This window comes from Quercus robur, chromosome 1 (assembly GCF_932294415.1).
Source record: "Quercus robur chromosome 1, dhQueRobu3.1, whole genome shotgun sequence".
Lineage (NCBI taxonomy): Eukaryota > Viridiplantae > Streptophyta > Magnoliopsida > Fagales > Fagaceae > Quercus > Quercus robur.
This window is the reverse complement of record NC_065534.1, coordinates 54,889,686-54,911,821: the sequence shown is the minus strand read 5'-3', so window position 1 is coordinate 54,911,821 and position 22,136 is coordinate 54,889,686. Positions and strand designations below refer to the sequence as shown.

The 22,136-nt window shown below is 32.2% G+C and overlaps 1 long non-coding RNA gene across 1 annotated transcript; it reads right to left on the bottom strand.

The window, feature by feature from the left end:
- Positions 1-520: 520 nt before the first annotated feature.
- Positions 521-1,242, bottom strand: LOC126714411 (uncharacterized). The gene is made up of 3 exons (XR_007651600.1): positions 1,074-1,242; positions 911-938; positions 521-614 (listed from the first exon to the last, which is right to left on the bottom strand). It is a non-coding gene; the product is annotated as an uncharacterized LOC126714411 (long non-coding RNA).
- Positions 1,243-22,136: the final 20,894 nt, after the last annotated feature.

Here is a 22,136-nt window from a genome sequence, read left to right as displayed (position 1 = left end):
CTCGCCAGATCCGGCTAGATCTAGTGGGATTTAGCCAGATCCGGCCAATTCCAGCAATTTTTAGTGAAAAATTTCAGATTCTAGAGAGAAAATGAAGATACCGAAGAGATTTTCCAGATTCTGACATGATTTTCCAGATCCCGCAAGATTTTCCAGATTCCGGCATGATTTTCCAGATTCTGGCGACTTTTTTTTTTTTTTTTTTTAGATTTCGATGATTTTTTTAACTCCAGCAACCGACCAACGCTCGCCCTCACCTGAAACCGACTCGACCGATTTTTCTGGTGGTCGGTTCTGGGTTCCTCTGCCCCTCCACTTGACGCCGGTGGGTCGAGTCCTGGTTGGACCCAAAACCAACCCGGCCCGACCTGTGGACAACCCTACCCCCATTACACACTTCATTCCTATTACTCCATATTGCCCATGCAATTATAGCATCCATTGTCACCTTTGACTCATCATAATTCCCCTCCATGATCATGTGCCATCTTAAGTCAAAACACTAGCGAATATTATTAATGCTGACTTTAGAGCAATCATATCAAACATTGGAGCTTACCAAAGATGCGCTTTTTAGCACTGTCCCAGGCTATGCCATTTAAAACATCAATACCCTAAAAGGACATGAGATTTCCAAAGAAAAATTAATTAGAAAACTTCTGACCAAAAAATATAGAGGCAACTACTTAAAGATTTTTTTTTTTTTTTAAAAAGCATTTAATTCTAAGAAAGATTAAGAAGAAGTAAAAGTAGATGCCTAAAAGGAAAGCCATTTTTAAGGAGTCTTTTCCTCTCTTTCAGGGAACCAAATAAGGCCTACATGGTATTACAATTCACAAGGTGCACTATAATAGGCAAAGTAATTTTTTTAACAAAGATAGAGTATTTTATATTTTGTTCAAATACTTACATTATTCCCAGCTTGTACCAAATTTTCCCTGTAAGAAAAGAAAAGGATAGAAAGAGGACAACTGAGTGCAACTTTCAAGAACATAAAATAGAACTTAATTTATCTAATTGTAGGTGTAAACATCAGCTAATTCATCAAAATGATAGGAAATGCAAAGGAAAACCTTAAATTTTGAAGAAGAACCCATCCAAGCAAAGTACCATCTTTAGGTGAGATTCTAGCAATGCAGTCAGTCTACAGAATGAAAATTTTGAGTCATAAAGTAATCCAAGAAAACAGAAAACTTCTCAACCCATGAAATAATGTTTATCCAACAAACAACAATATCATGTAAATTGTAGATCATGAAGGTAGCAATAGCTAAGAAGCTAAAGCTTCAAAGAAGTCCACTTGTTGGAAAACCCTGGTCCTACAGAGGATATCCATAACAACATACTGCAATTAGAAGTTGCATCTTGGTCTATCCCAGGAAGCAGGATTTAAATGGTCAAAGATGCTTTTGAAAGGGAGGAGCTGATTTGGGAAGCAAAAGAGACAAATTTAGTTTCGTTTTTTTTTTACCATTAATTGTGCTTTATTATAGGCCCTAGTATTTAATTTGGTTAATTAGAATTTTTATTTAAAGTTTAGGGTATTTTTGTCATTCAATAAGTAGGGTTTCTTACACCTAGGGTTTAGTTTTTCCTATATAAGCAAACAACTGTACTCCTTTTGGAGATGATTTATAGAGATGATTTGATGAATCGAAATTTCTATTGGATTCTTTGGTCTGGTGCTGATTCTAGCCAACCCTAGGTGCTAACTCCTAACAGTTTTTTCCTCGCTTGGTGTTGACTCCTAGGTTCCTGTCGTTTATTTTCCTGTCTTTTAAATTTATTGTTGCAAAATTCAGGTTGTCCTGCGACAAGAGCATCTCATGTTCCAAATATGGGAGGCAATAGCAGGGGCATTCACACGGCATAGTTGGTATTGTAGCTTAGCTTAGCACAAACACTAATCAAAAGAGTGCAATTTAGTGAAATTTTCTGGGGAACAGCCTATAAAGAATGTAAAAGTTACTATATTAGCATCATTACTCTTTCAATTGTTAGAAGCACAAAACATATAAAAATAAACAATTAAGAAACTACGTGATTAAATACAAAGAAAATGATGAAGCAAAAGTGCAAAATATATTGGTGGAAAAGCATAAATGTTAAATAAATTAACTACACATGCTCAACAATTCTACATTGCAAATAAAAAATCTTGTTGAAATTATTGAAACTTTAGAAAGAATTGTATGCAAAACATATATGTTTTTTGCTCTACCGTTATATTAATCCACTGTTTTTTACCTACTTTTCTGGCACTTTTATTATTGTTGCTTATCAAAAAATGAAGTAGTAATCAGAGAGAGGTTTCCATTGCACCAGCCCCATAGTAACGTAATAGATAGAGAAGACCTATGCCTCAAAACCATAAGGATAGACAGTCCTTGACAACATGCTTATTTGCACCAAGATCTATCACCATGGACTTCTTTCATGGTGTTAAACTACTCAAAATGAAAAAACAATCAATCCAATCAAACTTAAATCTAAACAAGTTATGATAAAGAGTGAGGTAATCAATGGGAAACAAAAGACATGGTAAATCGCATGCATACGAATTTGAGTAATATTCCTAGAATGGGTGGGTTGTAGACATCCGTGTGTAGGTGCACATGTTTGCTGGCAAGTGGAAACAATGTAAAAACTATATTTCAGATGTACTGAAGTGTCTTAACATGCAAGCCCAAATAGGAAAGAAAAGGTCAAATAACCAGTGCGTTAAATTGTAATAGCATGCTTTACACATCAATCCCACAATACAAGATGCATTCATAATATCCTTTCATTACCATAACATAGGCTTACGAGCCTCTTATAAATCTCAAGATAAGACAATGCAAACTACTAGACTCAAGTTACTTGCAAAAATTTTAAGGGCCAAATCAAAGGAACTATGGCTGATGAACAACTAATTAGTCTACTAGAAAACATCAAACTTAATGGTGTCGTCCAGGTGCTTGCAACTATAAATTGTATCTCAACCCGTTGCAAAGAACATATGCGTATATAATTTATGTTTGCAGTAATGGGATTGGTTGGAGGCATTCTGAAGATTAAGTTAACACAATAATTTTCAGAAACTTGGAATGAAAAATTATAGTGATAGTTATCTTAAATGCATACCTTTTGTAATGGTTTGAGGGGGAATGAGGTATTTTGGAGTTTTGTTGGCAGAGTTGGTCATTGTATTAAAAATTGGACCATTCAAAGAACTGTAAAGGGGAGAGGTTCAAAATTTTCAAAGTTGGATCAAGGTCCAAACGAGGTCAGACCATGATAATGTCATAATTAATTTAATAATTTAATAAATAAAAAATTGAACAAATTTATAAAATGAGCAGTCATGATTAAAAAAAAGATATAGAGAAATTAAATAATTTTCAAGTACATTTTCAGAACTTTTATATAAAAGAAAAAAAAAATTTACACACACACACACAGTGAATCTCTACGCATACCTTTAAGAAAACTCTATATATTCCACTTTTTTGGATGCGTAAAATTATAGACTACTATTCCATAATAATAGTGGCTAATTAGTTTTATATATTTTTTTTTAGTGATCTCATTTGTAACAAAAGCCAAAAGTTCAACAAGACCAATGGTGCCTTCTTCACATAAGAAGAATTTTCTACCTGGAAGTGTTTCCACTACTGTGAAGAAACATACAGCTTCAAAAGTGCATCTTTTTGAAAAGAAAGCCAATTGTTTGGCTTCTGCACTGAAAGGAAGGTATGTACAAAAAGTTCAATCTATTTATTGAAGCACATATATAAGTGTATACAAATACTGAAATACCCAATTGAAACATTTGTTTATTTTTTCATTTGAAGGAAACTAATTGATGAAGCAATTCATCGGACCACATCTGAGAAGGTATCCAATATTTTGTTTAATTTTGCTTTTTTACTGAATATCAAGTAATCATGATCCTAGCTAGATCATATTTTGTGCAAAGATTAGAAACCTGCAACTTATCTTAATTCACTTTCTAGGAAATGTACATAATAGGTGTTTGTTAGGGGACGAAAATAATACTTTCTCAATTGTACTATAAGAGATTTGGAAAATTATGAGGCTCAAGTACCTAGATAAAAGATGGTTTTTCATGTTAGTAAAGAAGCCTAATAAGCTTTGTTGCAGGCAAATACCAACTGCAGTAAGAAAATATAATTAAATATCCATGCATTAGCAGCAACATCAGAAACAAAACAGCAATAACAAAAAATAGGCCAAGGAATTTAAACTTTTGACTTTGGTAATTTATTGGATTGGTCATAGATAGAAAGGATAATTCAGAAAATTAAGAGAAATTTGGAAGATTTCAAACAATCTGCTAATTTATCCATAGTCTTCGTTGCTCGTGGAATGAATTATTTAAATTCAAGGACATTTGGTAGTTGCCATATGGAACATCCCAGATCTCCACCCATTACTTCTTGCTTACATATGATTTTAAAATTTAAATATCCATCAATCCCAAAGAGCTTTACCATTTTTTAAAAAGTTCTATAATTCAAAACTCGGTTAATCCTACAAAAAAAATATATGACAGATGAAGTACTAAGTAACAAATTCTTAAAATGGTAAAGTCTCTTATTATCGAATAAGATATTTGGGATTCAAACCCTGCCTATGCCAAAAACCAATGAGTGTCTTAGTCTGTGAGAAAAGCAATCATCATAAAATAGACGTCATATATTGAAATTCTACCTTATCTAAAAGCAAGTAACAAATTCTTGGTAATCTAGTTATACTAGAAAAACATTTGATAGCAATGCACCACCCGTCATGGCCCTTTCCTCTGGCTCCTTAAGGAACAACTTATCCCCCATGTAGTTTTGAATGTCCCTGATTGTTGCACTTAACTTTAGATCTTCCCGAGCTGGATCTTCACATGCTTTCAATTCTTGTAGAAAGTTGTTCCAGATGTAGCTTAGTACTTTAATGAACCGAGTTTTATATTTTCTGAAGAGAGCAAGCCCTGCCATCTGTAAAAACATAATTTAAAAAAATAATAATAATTAATTAAAAGCTCAAATAGTGTATAAAACACCCTTGAACGTTTAGACCCCCAATTACAAAATAACCAATTCAAGCTTTATGACAAACAACAAGTGTGCGGAAAATAAACACAAGTTATAAACAGAATTGGTAAACAATCTAAGCCAATTAAAATCACATCCACAGCAGAAAATAAAAGGCAAAGATTAAGAGAAGAAAGATGCAAACACAAAAACAACACAACGATGTGTTATCGAAAAGGAAACCGAAGCCTTCGACATAAAATCTCTTTGCCGCTCTCCAAGCAGTAAGTAATTCACATGAAACTTGACCTCTAATTACATTTTTTATTTTCCTTACGACAGACTATAAGAATTGAGTTTTACCAAAATTTGAAAACTTGTAGAAGGAAATTGTAAAACTTTTTTTTTTTGTGATAACAAAATAAAATGGTTATAGCTATTAAAATTTTTCTAATTTAAGTTTCTTAATGACCCCTTTAAACAAAATTTCTAGAGTCGTCACCAACCAAACTGGACAAAATGAACTAAAGTAGACCGAATTAGACTGAAATACTACGCAACTAAACCCTAAACAAGAGCATATGTTTTAGAAGAGTCTAATACTTACCTCCCTTCCCTTGGGCCTATGTAAGGTAGAAATGGTGTCGGTCCAACTACCTTTTCCGAGGAGAATATTAGAAGGTGTGGGGAGTATGATATGTCTAAATCTTCAACAGAGGGGCAAGTACCCGAAAACAAATTAAAGAAACAGGGAGTCATGCCTTCCTTTCTTGGTAAAATGGACAATAAAATTAACCAGGAGAAGCATTCTGAGCCACAGAAAAACGAAAACAATAAAGATGGTGATGAAGACCCTCTGTCACTTTCTCTCTCGCTTGCGTTTCCTTTCTCCAATCAAGTCTAGTTGCCATAAACAAATTGTTGTCCCTTTTTCTGTGGCCTTCCAAACTCTTAGATTTTTAGTATGATGCATTGTAAATAGTTATTGGATTTTTTGAGGAATACCAGAATCATAATTACGATCCTAATGCTACTTTACTAAAAACCAATTTTCCATCGGTTTAAAAATTTAGGAGAAGTTGTGTAAGATCAATCTCTAGTTTCTTTTGTTGTTTTCGTTTTATCAGTATATCTTCAAGCTTTTATTCATATGTTGGAAGATGAGAGTCGAGGGGAGGAGAAATTGTCAACGATGACATTAATAAAATGATACATAGCCATTAAACAACTCAGTTATCTCATTACATACCACACATACGCAATTCAAATAATCAACATTTTAATCCAGGAGGTATATGTCAAATCAGTAAGGAAAGCATGACACTTTTTTACAGCTAATAATTTCATTTATTGAGAAAGAAGCCTTGGAGCCCAAACCATTTAGGATGACTCAGATAAGGCCCCTTCATGTACAATTGTGCCCAACAGGCTAACAAGTGACACGCCATATTGGCTTCTTTTCTTTTTTTATTGAGAAGAAAGCTTGTATTTTAATAACACAAGAAAATGAGTACAACAGAGAGCTGAAACTAACAGATCATCCTAGGCTAGAATGAAGTGAGCGAGCTAAAAAGGGAAGAATAATACCCTTCCATAGACTAGTGGCTTGGTTACATTTAACAAATTGGGCTAGCTCATGAGCAGCCATGTTAACAATATGATAAGACTCTAAGCTGATCCAAGCTTCAGCCAATGATTATGATGCTAGTCTAACATCAAAGCTTACTGTCTATGTAAACTAGTGAAAATGCAACAATCATATGAACAGCTAGTTGTTGAATATCAATAGCATATTTAGGCACAAGCCAACTGCAAGAAGAAAAGATATTCTTGGCATGATTTATTTTTTGCTCTGGTCTCTGCTGTACTGGGTATATCATGGGAGAGGCAAGTGAGTCGGTTGGTTGAAATGCGGTTATGCCGGGTGGACTAAAGTAAAGTGGGAGGTGGCATCGTCTAACGTATAATAGGAGCACGCTTGCTGATTTTTTTATGAAAGGGTTTCTAAAAATCATCACATAATCGCTTCTCTCCGATATCTGTCCATTGAATGACAGACAGCATTTGATTAGAACAAATTGCATGAAATTCTTTTGGAGTGTGCGATGTGTGGCACGTGCACCCATCCATTACAGAGCATGTAACAACTGACACTATGTTGTGTGTGTAGATATTTTAAGTTCATTCCAAACATATGAAAGAAATTCATCTAAACAAGCAGGGAAATAGTAACTTAAGCCTGTAGGACAGTAAGAGGTGTGAAGTAAAAGGAAAACTAAGTAAATTCAAATTTAAAATGTTGCTAGCTGAAATCCAAAAAGGCAATAGAGACATTAATGAAAACAACTGCACTAAAGCCTAAAGGGTTGTCTTATCAAATGTACACTTAGGCTACAAAACTTGGGTTTTACTTTTACCACTTCTTAAGGTAAACGTACAACAAAAATCAAATTCACCAAAAGACCTGATCAGAGAGAAGAAATGGGAAACATAGGAAGGTTCTGAAGAAACTTCCAACCAAAGCACAAGGGTTGTGTCTCATTAGAAGCACTAGTCTACAAAAAGACGTATTTCAAATTACACCAATATATAAGACACATTCTACCATGTACTTGTCATTATACGCATACACACAGAAAGTGATGAAAGAACTGACTTATATATACCTCATCAACTACTTTGTTAAATCTTTCGAAATCCTTCCATTCCACTTTGGCAATATAAGCAGTTCAGCAACATGTGCCCGAAGTGCTTGAATGCCGCCAGTAAAGCCACAATGGTACCGTTTTCTATGTCTTCTTCTCATGTATTGCTGGTACATATACATGAATCTAAGTCCATGCGATCGACAGAGGCAAGCAAGGAGAAGAATGGGTCTGATTGAAAGAAAGAGAGGCTTGGTCATGGCGCACAAAGAACAAGGCTGGATTGGAAGATAAAAAGGAGAAGATGAGGGTTAGGGAAAAACAGTAGAAGGAGAAACGTAGAATAGAGAAAAACGTAGATCTATATATATATATATATATAAAAGAGAGAGAGAGAGAGAGAGGTGCGGTTTGGATAGAAATGATTAAGTGATTAACAGATGGATAAATATTCTATCCGAATAATAAAATAATTATTTCTCTTAAACACACACACAGCAAAGAAAGCTAGAATCTTTTAGTAACAATGAGAAGAAGCAAAAAATTGTGGTGTGAAGCAGAAACAAACAAACACACATACACAGCCCAGGAAAAAAAGCTATAATATAGAAATGGATATGATTAGAGGCAAAGAATGATAGAGCATTGTGATGCAGAAACACACACAGCAAAGATAGCTAGAACCTAGTAGTAATTAGTATGAAAAGAAGAAAAGAATGATAGAGCATTGTGAAGCAGAAACACATAGCAAGGAAAGCTAGAATTTTGTAGTAGTTGATATGAAAAGAAGCAAAGAAAGGTAGAGCAGTGTGAAGCAGAAACTATTAAAAGGGCATGCCCTATAACTTAGTGGAAATGGCTTTAGCCCTTAGGTGCAGCTCGGAAGTGGAAATGGCTTTAGCCCTTAGTTTCTTATATGTGCATGCCCTTTTTGGTTTAGGCTGGCACTGCAGAGGTAGCTTTTATGTAATGCTTTTTAAAATCTCTTTCTTTTTTTTTTTTCTTTTTTTTTAAGTATAATTTTAGCACACTTCAATAAAAACAATCTTTAGCCAAAAATTAAATAAATTATACTTAAAAAGTTTAAAATTTGGTGACAGACCTGTTCACAATCAAAGATGTGCCTTTTCTATGGAGTATAAGGCCGGTAATGCCAAGACAAGATAATACCTTTTAAACCCTATAATTTAGGGTTTAATAAATTAAAATTTATAATTTTAAAAATAACACAGTAATTTAAACTTGCACAAATAAAAATTAATTTAATATATGATTTAATAAATTAATGTCATTATAATATAAATGAGTTGATACAAATATGATACACTTCAAATTATTAACTGATATAATAATTTATAATAATAAATAAAATGTCACCGTGTCAAAAAAAAAAAAAAAAAAAAAGTGTGAGAAGCCGACTCTGCCAAACAGCCTGTACAGCTGTATGTACTCCACTACTATCATCCTATGCCTATGGCTAAGTTTTAAAGAAATAGTCAAAAACGTATCCTACACTCCTACTGGCTACTCCTGTCAACTATCATGGCAGAAAAGGGTAGAAGGGGCAGAAAAGCTATCATTACTAAAAAGAAAAAACGTGTCTCGTCCCATTAAATAATTGTGCAGTCAGTTAAACAATTGTGCAGTCAGTGAAAATGTAAAACAAACTAAAAATATATATAATTTAAGCAGTAGTGTTTTGAAAAATTATAAACAAATTCAACTATCAATATTTGGTCTATAAAAGAGAATAAAAACATGTGGGGGGTTGGATACTAATAACAAGTTTGGATTTTTTTTTTCTTATATATCTTTTTGTTTAATTATTTGTGTATTTTTTTTAAGTCCCATTTTTGGAAGATATAATAATTTTTTTTCACTAATTTTCAATTGATAAACCAATAAAGTTGTCGATAAAATAATCCAAATACAAACCCTACAACTCAACACGTTACAGACAACCCATTTCTTCATTTTAGAGATATATCTGCCTACCTTTTTTTTTGTTTTTTAAATTATTGGGTTTTGTTTTTTCTATTCCCATCATTCTAATAAGGACGAAGATTTAGATTTTGTAAGATTTGATGTGGGTTCATACGTCTCACAGATATCATGTATAGAAAGCCATTGCACCTACCTTTTTTTTTTGCTGCTTCCCAACACCAGTCAGCCCAAACCTACCTTCACGCACCAGCTCCAGGCTTTTCATCACACACACCTGTCGATTTCCCTGTGAGTCCCATTGGGTGTTGGAATATCAGGCGCGTGGGACTTGTTCACTTGTTAAGTCACATGAGTAGGGTTAGGCAGTTAGAGAAGGGTAAAGGGCCATCATCATGCTGTATAGCGTGACCGGAGGATGATGGCATTAACCAGAGCTTCTTGGAAAGTGTATAAACATACAGTAAAGACAAAATTAACTTCTGAAAGACTTCTGTTGTAGGAAAGTAGCAATTCATTAATTGAGTTTTTGGCAAAATTGCCCTGTAAAAGTACAAGCTCATCAGATATAGACTCTAGTTATGTTAACCGGACTTAATAAAAATCTAAAAACCTCATTTAGTTTGTCTTCTATTTTATTTTGAGATGTTTTAAAATAGTCTTGTTTCTAAAAATAAAAATCATTAATTTACTAATGTTCCTATTATACCTCTATTTTATTAATAATTCAATTTTTTGATAAATTTATTTAAAGGTAGTTTTGGAAACTTATACATTTTTAAAAGGTAGACAAGATAGCAAATGAAGTTCCCTTAAAAAGTTTGATTTTTCAAACAAGACAAACAAAATAAAAGGACAAACAAAATAAGATAGAGGAAGTAATTTTTTTTCCAAATACGGTGAGTGACAAGTGAGCATTAGATTCGATGGGTTCCTATATACCCTTCTTTCCTTTCTTTTTGTTTAAAATTCTCAAAAGTGGATTTAAACTCACTTTCCAGGCACCCACTTCACTTTTAAGAAAAAAAATATAGGGCAAAATAGAAAAGACATAGTAAAACAAAGAAATATGACAACGAAAGAAAGAAAAGATGATAGTTTTAGAAATTATGATGATAGTTTGAAAGAATTACATGAAAGACAAAATAGTAAAGGTGTAGGGAAAGTAAAGGACATGCAAAAACCAAAAACAAATAGTAGTAAGGAATCACTACGTAGGAAGATAGAAATAGAGAGACATGAAAGACAAGAAGCAAATAGTGATAGTGTAGTAAAAACAAAAGAAGGAATAGTGAAAGAAGTAGTCAATAGAAAAGACAGAAAGTGTAATAGTTTTAAAGAGAAAATTGATGAAAGACTAGAATTAATTGAAAGATCTATAATAGATACCCAAAATGATAGTTTGACAAAATTAACTAAAAAAATGAAAATTCTAAATTTACCTTTAGAAACAGACAGATTAAGAGACATAACAGTTTTAAATACTACAGAAATATCAGATAATGAGAAAACTGACAGACATGTTAATAGTACTATTTGTCATAAATGCAAAGGATATGGACATACTAAAAAACAATGTGACAGACATAATAGAATTATTAAACAAATTAGTAAATTAGAATTTGAGAAAGATATTATAAATGAATTAATGGAAATATTTAATGTTAGTCAAAAAGAGATAGATCAAGTAAAGAAATAGTTAAAATCGACCAATCCACTTAAGATTAATAAAAGAAAAATAAAACAAAAAGACATAATAATAAAATTGATAGAAAATCTACCAAATCACTATAAAGACAAGAAAGAATATTTATTAAAACTGAAAGACACTATAGAAATACCTATTGCTTGCATTAGGTGCAGGAAATATGGTCACCATGTCACGGATTGTAGAAAGAAAGAAAAAGCCAAGAAAGAAAAAGACAAGAAAGAAAAGGTAAAAATGAAATTAAAACAAGATGGTGTAAAGATAAAACCAATAGCTCTACTGATAGAAGAAGAAATGGTAAAAAAGGAAATTAAAGAAATTAAAGAAGAAAATCTGACGGACATAAATGAACATAATATTGTAAAAGAATTTTCTAATTCCATGATAGACCCCTTTGATCCTCCTACAGATAAAGAAGTTACAGATATTAATGTTTCAAACAATAGTAATAAATTTGATAGACAGAATTTCTTAAGTTTAATTGACAGAGTAATTCTCCAAATATGGTATACAGAAATTACTAAACAGTTTTCTTTGACAAAAATTGCTTTGACAGATTCAGGTGTTGATATAAATTATATACAAGAAAGATTAATTCAGACCAATAGAGAAAAACTAATAATTAATTATAAAATACCTATTGTTGATATATGCCATGACATAATATATTTTGAGACAGCCTTTGTTTTAATTAAAGACTTTCCTTTTAAAATTATTTTAGCAACTCCTTTTATGACTTTAATTTATCCTTTTTTAATGACAGATAAAGGAATTAAAACTAATATATTGGAAAAAGATATATTCTCTAAATTCATTGTACCACCCATCTTGAAAGAAATACACTCTTCCAAAAAGGTTACTATTTTAACAGATATCAATGAAAGAGGAATCTATAGAACTGAAAGAAGTTTGTCATCTTTAAAGACAGAAATGCTACTTGTTAATCAATTAAAAGAAAATGACAAAAAAGAATATAAACAAGACAGAAAGACAGAGATATGTTTTTATTCTCCTTGTTTTTGTTCTCCTTTCTTACATAAAGTCCAATCTACAGAAGAATTGATAGAAGACGGAGATATGATTATAGTCTTTTGTAATCATTATGCATGGACTAATAGTATATGGACTGACAGATGGCAATTTGAGACTATTGCCCCCACACAAAATATAGATGGTAAAATTATTATTTCTTTTAATAATAATGACAGACATATTGATAGACTGATAGAAGTACTAAATGACAAATGTACACCCTTTATAGCATTTTTAAATATTCATATAACAGATATTTTAACAAAAGAAGCTTTGACAGACTTTCTTTTATTAATCATTAAAGAAAACATTAATTATGGTAATTTCTTGAATAATGACAGATTTAATTTCCTAACAGGTAGAATTAATCCCTTGACAGATTGTCCTATTAATGAAAGACTTCACGAAGATAGAATCACACTAGATTTAAGAAATACTCTAAATCTCATTTGCCTTGACAGATCCCATCATGACTACTCTAATATTATTGATACTCAGCAAGAGCACAAAAGTGTGCAAAGAAAAGTTTGTTTTATAAATGTTGTTTGCTTTCTAAATGCTTTTATTACTTTTCTTGTAAAAAATTTCAAAAAAGTTTCACAAAAAGACAGAGGCAAAAGAATTTCAAAAGAAGTTTTGACAGAAAATATTTGTTCCAAATATAATCCTTTTTCCAAAACCCAATTGCAGACTACCATGAGTAAAAGATTCTCTCAGAAAGACAAGGGCAAGGCACCAGCGGTGCAACCCAAAGGTACCCGAAAACCTTTAGTAAAAATTTCGGAAATGCATGAAGGCGTCTCGAAAGAGACAATATCCCTTCAGGATACACTGCTAACAGAGGCAATGTATTCATGTGGTGATAAAAGCGTAATTCTGCAAAAAGCACCCGACAGTGATTTTATGTTTCAAGACGGAGAATTTACAGACCTTCCTTTTCATATTAAACTACTTCTTGATAATTTACAGGCAGCATTTACCCTCAGACAGAAACCCTTATTCCAAATGACCTTTCAGGCTTTGGAATTACATCTTGTTAGCACCGGGGCATTTATTGAAGCACTTGGTTGTCAACTCCCTGGCAAGGAGAATGGAGATTCAAGCTCCATAAAGACAGAACTACAGTCTCTAAAAAGCTATCTTATGGGAACAAGCTTTTCAAAGCTCCACCCTAAGATTCAGCAAAAAACGAGACTTGCTATTAGAACCTTACCCCCTGAAATCCAACAGAATATATTAACTCATAAAGCTATAACAAGCTCTTATGACAGATGGATGTATCTTTTTAAATTATTAGTCTCTACAGCATTTATCAGAACAGAAGACATGACAGGTGATATATGGTTATCTCATAAGGCGAAATGGTATGACAGTTTTGGAAATTCAGACAGAGTTTATGAAAGAACAGGAGACAGATTTGATCCCTACCCGGGATTACTTATCAACACAGAGACAGAAGATCCAGTAATCTGTGATCCCTTATGGTTATCTGAAATGCTTGAAGCAGGGTTTATCAGAAAATTAACCATTACTTCTGCAAATCAGATTAGTTTATTTCCAAGGGTCATCCAAGAAGCAGCAGCGCAGATTGGAGGACTTAATTATATGAAGATAGAAATCTGGAGTACTCTTCCAGTTTGGGACACTAGCTATTATATGGAAGCTCAACCAGCACACATTTTAGTCCTTATTCATGATTGGTGTGGTATCCTTGAATATAATTGGTATACAGGTGATACTTCCTTACCACTTGATGATCCAGGTGCTCTGGCTCAAGAATGGTCCAATTTCATGAGTAATAAGATTTATGAAGAACAGAAAGAATTAGATAGAGGTTTTCATTTATATGGCTACACCGACAGGATAGCTGTGTATGGCCCAAAACCTTCAGCAGGAAGGCTTATTGGGAAAAGAAGGATTGTTAAAGATCCTAGATTGATGACAGCCAAAGATCATGTTCCTGTTTTCATTCCTATTTCATATTGTGCCCTATGTAATGATTATGGAGTGCTCCACGAGCATGAGCAGTATGAGGATAACACTGATCCGCTAGATTATGATAACTACGCGGATACAGATTGATAGACAGATAGACAGAAGGCACAGACAGACAGAATACTCTTCCAACAGACGGCGACGACAGATCACTATTCACCAGCGACAGATCACTATTCACTGGAGACAGATCACTATTCACCAACATGCATGGATAGCTTCCAGACAGATCCATTACAGTCCAGACAGATACAGACAGATTTTATTGTTCACCAGCATGCGTACCCAGACAGATACAGACAGATTTTACTATTCAAGATTCTACCGACAGATTTTACTATTCAAGATTCTACCGACAGATTAACTTAAGTTCACTTTACTTAACTCAGGTTACTTTTGAAGACTTACCATGGTTCACTTTATCTATAAATAGACAGACTTCGAAGACAGAAGACAGGTCCAAGTTTAAGGTCCAGTTTTAAGGTCCAGAACAGAGGTCTATTTCCAAGGTCCAATCCTCAGAAAGACTTTTAGCTTTCCTTTTCCCTTTCCCCGAAAGACTTTTGTACTCTCTCTTTTGTACTTTACTTTCTTTTTGTAATCTTGTAACCTTTCCTTTCCAGACAGACAGCCTTGTAACCCTTTACAGATTTTACTTTGTAATCTTGTAACTCTTCAGACAGTGTTTATTTTCAAAACTTGTAAGAAAGACAGTTTGTTTTCAAGTATAATCAAAGACAGAAGTATTTTCAAGTAAGATTTTATTTGTTTCAGTTTTCATATTCCATACCCTGTTTTAATCTATTTTTGACTATATCTATTTTGCTATTCTCTTCTTTATAAACTATTTTATCATTGTTTATGCTTCTATATTATTGCTGTGCTCACTCTTGGGTAGTCAATGGTATCAGAGCCATTGACTACCCAATCAACGCCTGTCCGTCGGCTACAACAAAGGGGCTGACCAACGCGAAACTATGGTTTGCCAACGAGTCTCTAGGCTGACCAACGCTAACAAGGAGCAAGTAGTGGCTATGTAGTAATATAAGTTCCTAGTAACTTCTTAATTGCAAAGAAATAAAACTCATACACCTACCATCCATGGCTCTGATACCATTGACTACCTAGGAGTGAGCACAGCAGTAATATAGAAGCACAAACAATGATAAAATAGTTTATAAAGAAGAGAATAGCAAAATAGATATAGTCAAAAATAGATTAAAACAGGGTATGGAATATGAAAACTGAAACAAATAAAATCTTACTTGAAAATACTTCAATTGACTACCCAGGAGTGAACACAGCAGTAATATAGAAGCATAAACAATGATAAAATAGTTTATAAAGAAGAGAATAGCAAAATAGATATAGTCAAAATAGATTAAAACAGAGTATGGAACATAAAACTGAAACAAATAAAATCTTACTTGAAAATACTTATGTCTTTGATTATACTTGAAAACAAACTGTCTTTCTTACAAGCTTTGAAAATAAACACTGTCTGAAGAGTTACAAGATTACAAAGTAAAATCTGTAAAGGGTTACAAGGCTGTCTGTCTGGAAAGGAAAGGTTACAAGATTACAAAAAGAAAGTAAAGTACAAAAGAGAGAGTACAAAAGTCTTATATATCTTTTTGTTTAATTATTTGTGTATTTTTTTTAAGTCCCATTTTTGGAAGATATAATAATTTTTTTTCACTAATTTTCAATTGATAAACCAATAAAGTTGTCGATAAAATAATCTAAATACAAACCCTACAACTCAACACGTTACAGACAACCCATTTCTTCATTTTAGAGATATATCTGCCTACCTTTTTTTTTGTTTTTTAAATTATTGGGTTTTGTTTTTTCTATTCCCATCATTCTAATAAGGACGAAGATTTAGATTTTGTAAGATTTGATGTGGGTTCATACGTCTCACAGATATCATGTATAGAAAGCCATTGCACCTACCTTTTTTTTTGCTGCTTCCCAACACCAGTCAGCCCAAACCTACCTTCACGCACCAGCTCCAGGCTTTTCATCACACACACCTGTCGATTTCCCTGTGAGTCCCATTGGGTGTTGGAATATCAGGCGCGTGGGACTTGTTCACTTGTTAAGTCACATGAGTAGGGTTAGGGAGTTAGAGAAGGGTAAAGGGCCATCATCATGCTGTATAGCGTGACCGGAGGATGATGGCATTAACCAGAGCTTCTTGGAAAGTGTAAACATACAGTAAAGACAAAATTAAATTCTGAAAGACTTCTGTTGTAGGAAAGTAGCAGCTCATTAATTGAGTTTTTGGCAAAATTGCCCTGTAAAAGTACAAGCTCATCAGATATAGACTCTAGTTATGTTAACCGGATTTAATAAAAATCTAAAAACCTCATTTAGTTTGTCTTCTATTTTATTTTGAGATGTTTTAAAATATTGTCTTGTTTCTAAAAATAAAAATCATTAATTTACTAATGTTCCTATTATACCTCTATTTTATTAATAATTCAATTTTTTGATAAATTTATTTAAAGGTAGTTTTGGAAACTTATACATTTTTAAAAGGTAGACAAGATAACAAATGAAGTTCCCTTAAAAAGTTTGATTTTTCAAACAAGACAAACAAAATAAGAGGACAAACAAAATAAGATGGAGGAAGTAATTTTTTTTCCAAATACGGTGAGTGACAAGTGAGCATTAGATTCGATGGGTTCCTAAATACCCTTCTTTCCTTTCTTTTTGTTTAAAATTCTCAAAAGTGGGTTTAAACTCACTTTCCAGACACTCACTTCACTTTTAAGAAAAAAAATATAGGGCCACTACATTCCTAATCCTTGGATTTTATTTCTCAAATTATATTATTTATTTACTAAAATAAGCTGATTGAGATTTGCCACGTGTTTGTAGGAAAAAAAATTAATAATACTGTATTGTTATAGAAATTTTTTTTGTTTTTGTGGGAATGTACTATTTAATAGTAAAAAGAAAAGAAATGGAAAGCCACTATGCGGGTACAGGATATACAAAATCCTTACTAGGGAGGTGGTATATCCTAAAGTTATTTTTGGGTATCTGATCCAATATTGGGTTTTGTAAGCAAATTTTAAGGTCAGTTTTATTTTTTATTTTTTGAATTATCCTTCTAAATTCTAATTATGCTTTATAAAATCATAAAATATTTACCTTAACCAAATTAGCCTATGATCTTTAGGGGTCAGGCATGTGGTCAGGTTTGGGGCAAAATTCTTACCGTTGGCATTTTCCTCCAAACTTAAAATGAGTTTGTTTGTTTGTATTTTTTTTTTTTTTCACAAAATCTCTTTGCTATTTGTGTGTCAAGGACTTCTAAGGGTCCATGTGGTATGTGTGTTTAAATAACAATTTTTAGTTTTTTTAGAAATATGTATGGGTAAAAAAGTGTGAAAATTCGTGCAATATTATTTAAAAATTAAAAACATGTGTTTAAAAACATGTACCAACAGTCCCTAAATGTTAGCGTTTTTATTTTGGACAAAATTCTTGGCTGGTAGCATTTTGTACAAAATTAACTGAGTTTTTTTTTTCCCCCACAAATATTTTTTCTCTTTGCTATTTGGTGAATTTGTCAAAATACATTTCTAATAAAAAAGATATTGAATAAGGTTATAGTCTAAGGTTACAACTAATTTTGTAACTAAATTTTGTTATTTTAAAAATAACTTCACAACTCCCATTAAAAAAAAAATTACTACTATTTATTAGTTGGAGGAAGGAAAATTTCAACCAATTAAGCTACAAGTAAAATTCTAGCTTCACAGGCTCTTGTATTTTTTTCATTTTTCGGTTAATGATAATAATTTGCATTAATTATAATTTGATATTACTACATTTACCAAGTTTAAAAAAAAAAAAAAAAAAAAAAAAAAAAAAAAAAAAAAAACCTAAAGTGTGCGTTTGCCTAGCATTTGCGTTTTTTGGCTGGTCCCATGTATGACACTGTTTATGAACTAGTCAAAGCACAAAAACGCATGAATAGTGTTCGTAAACAGTGTTTTGCCCTTTAAAAAATATTTTGCTACAATGTTTTTTTTTCCTCCTTTATTTCGGCAATGCCATTACCACAAACTAATTACAACAATTTTTTTTCCCTCCTATTTCGGCAATGCTATTGTCACATATTCATTCCCACAATTTTGTTTCCCCTCTATTTCAGCAATGCCATTGTCATAAATTAATTACCACTTTTTTTTTTTTTTTTGAGAAATGATATGTGCACACCATTTTTACAACAAATCCTAAATGGTAGGTTGTTACTAGTTGTTATTGTTGGATTAAAAAAGTAATCTCAATGATAAATTCAAATTTAAACTATAACAACTAATCACGTATGATTTGTTGTGAAAATATTATAAAAATATTGTGGATGTAGCATTTTTTTTTTAATTCCTCCCTAGATTTCGACAATCACTTTTTTTTTCCCTCCCATTTTCGGCAACTTGGTTGCCACAATTCATATTTTCTCTCTCCTTAATTCCCTACAATTTCGGCAACTTGGTTGCCACAATTGGTAAATCATTCAAGCACTGGGGCACTTCACGGGTAGAGGTTGGGCAGTGGAATGAATTTCGGTAATATCATTACCGAAATTCATTTTTTCTCTCTCCCAATCACATCACTCAACTTTCTTTGTTCTCATACTTTTCTTACAATTTCGGCAACGCTGTTGCCAAAATTCATAATTTAGCTAGCACACACCCCACTGTGCATTAGCACACACTAGCACCATGGTTTTAAAACCTGGACCGCTCAATGAACCGTAAAATAGAGAGGTTCAAGGTTTTTAAGGTCGAATCGTGATGGCATCATAATTAATTTTATAATTATTTAAAATATAAATAAATATATTAAATTAGTAAAAAATGAAAAAAAAAATGACTAAAATAGTCCAAGTAAATATAGTGTTCTATCTTTCAAATGTATTTTTTTACATTATAACTTTCATAAGATAAATAAAAACTAAAAAATCCTAAGCAAATATAATAAACAAAACATATAACAATATCATAGTTGATCTACTAATTATAAAAAAGAAAATTATTAATTTACATTGTAATATTTACATTATTACATAACATTTACATTATAAACTAAATAAATGTGTATAATATTATATATTTTTTTATGTCAATATATTCAATATTGTACACTTTATATAAATGTGCAATCAACCGATTACAATATCAACCAACAATTATTTAGCAAAAGAAACATGGCTGATTTATCAAAACTACTGTTGAAGTAAACAAATAATAAACCACTAGTATCAAATTTAAATCTAACATAAAATATTACTAAAATATTAAAAAAGTGAGTTGATGAAGTCAAAAGCTGCCGTGGTAACAAAACTAATAATTAAATATAACAAATATCGGTGAAAATCTGAATTTATGTGGTCTTGATAGAGTGTGGTACACAAAGTGGCAGGCCTCATTTCCTAAGCTAGAAAGTGGAAACTACTTTTACCAAATAGATAGATAGACTTCAAGTCTTCAACAAGCAAATGACAGAATGAGATGACAGTTCTGAGCACAAGAGTCAAGACTTTTCCAAAATTGAAGTTAACAAATAATAAACCACTAGTATCAAATTTAAATCTAACATAAAATATTACTAAAATATTAAAAAAGTGAGTTGATGAAGTCAAAAGCTGCCGTGGTAACAAAACTAATAATTAAATATAACAAATATCGGTGAAAATCTGAATTTATGTGATCTTGATAGAGTGTGGTACACAAAGTGGCAGGCCTCATTTCCTAAACTAGAAAGTGGAAACTACTTTTACCAAATAGATAGATAGACCTTCAAGTCTTCAACAAGCAAATGACAGAATGAGATGAGAGTTCTCAGCACAAGAGTCAAGACTTTTCCAAAATTGCAACGCAAATGTGATTGTCTGGTCCTTTGTCAAAAGATTTTTTGAGATATCCTAGATACGATCGGACTGTTCATAGCTCTGTATAAATTTAGTTGCTTCTATATAATCTTTTTCAGTCCAAGGTGTGTTATGTTCCCAAAGAAATTTGACACCCTAGAAAATCTCAACAAAAGTAATACTAAATACTAATGCCCCAAACTCCACCACGTGAGGTTTGATTTCTTATAACGTGAGAATACTACTCAGACACGAAAAGGACAAGACAAGACAAGAGAGAAACTAATCACCTTCTTCCGTACAACAACAACCGGAAATTCAGTAAAGAAAGCAAAACGTGTGAAGGTGAAAAAAAAAAATTTAATATGTCTACAACATTTTTATAACAAATTTTATGTGATAGGTTGTTGTTGGTTGTTATTATTCGGACAGAAAAGTAATTTTAGTATTAATTTCAAATTTGAACAAATAATAACTAATCATCTGTGATTTGTTATAAAAATATTATAGACATACTATCTAAAAAAAAAACAACTTTAAGAGCAAATATATGGGCACATAATTAACTACGTAAGATAATCCTTTAAACTTTCAATTCTGTTTTTTATTTTTTGGTAAATAAGATTGTTTTTGTCAGAAGTGGGATTTGAGAACCCATGCCCTCGTTAGAGGACCAGAACTTGAGTCTGGCGCCTTAGACCACTCTCTCTCTCTCATGCCTCTAGGACCAGAACTTGAAGGCCCTTGCCGAATTAAAGGACTTTGATTGGAGGCAAGCTTTCATCACCATGGATCAAAAAACACGATGGGAATGGATTGAGGATCTTCAGACTAGTCAGGCTAAGGACTAGTTTACCCTAGGTCTAAGGAACAATTATGTTATTATATTTGAATATGTATGTTAATGACTGTACTATTCGGTGGTTTGTTATGTTTATTACCTAACTTGTGACTTATCTTTTAATGCACTATATCTGCAAATTGTAAGCCCCTCCCCTTTTTCTTTTGTTCTTTATTTATTTCTTTGAAGTGTGGTGTTGGGTTTTTTTTGGCATGTATTGACTCAAAATGTTACTTTTTGTATCTCATTGAAAGTGTAAGTTTTGGATTTAGGGTGGACAACTTAAGTGAATTGCTGTTTAAGGGGGAAAAAATGTATTCAAAATTGAGAATTTTGGCCAAAATTCTGTGTCTTTGTTTATCATTGTTTATGTTATTAAGAAACATCTTGTAACAACATGTTACTTAAGATTTGTTATAACATTTCACATTTTATCTAAATGACTTATTGGCAATACACTTTCTTGTGCATAGTTACAGCTTTCAAGGTTAGATAATCAAATCTAATTGGGAAAATTTAAGATGCAACCTAATGAATTGTACCTTAATTTTCTCTTTTTTCACCAACGGTGTCAATATCTTTTTTTTCCACTTCAAATCACCAGTGCGTGTTTTTTTATGTTTTTCTTCTTGGGTTCGCTTAAAAGCAGGTAATAATGAAAGAAAACAAGGAAGTAAAACTGAATTTAAGCTTGCCATAAGCTAAGATAAGAATAAATCAAGCTTGGGGGTTGGATTGAATAATATTTTTATGTAGTTTTAATATCCATATAATTTGGATATTGGATTATGTGTCTTCTTGAGAGAAGTTACCTTTGAATAAATAAAAAGTGAGATAGTGTCAACTTATTAGAGAATCAAGTGAAATTCTTGTTTTCACAAAAAGAGTTAAACTTTAGGGGCAGAGGCCATAGTGGTTATTTGACTTATCTTTTTACTTAAAATTGCATAGCTTTCAATAATTATTATATATAATATATATATTAGTTAATAAACCAATTTATTTAGCAAACTATCTTGGAAACTACATTTCCTTTAATGCAATTATAGTTAAT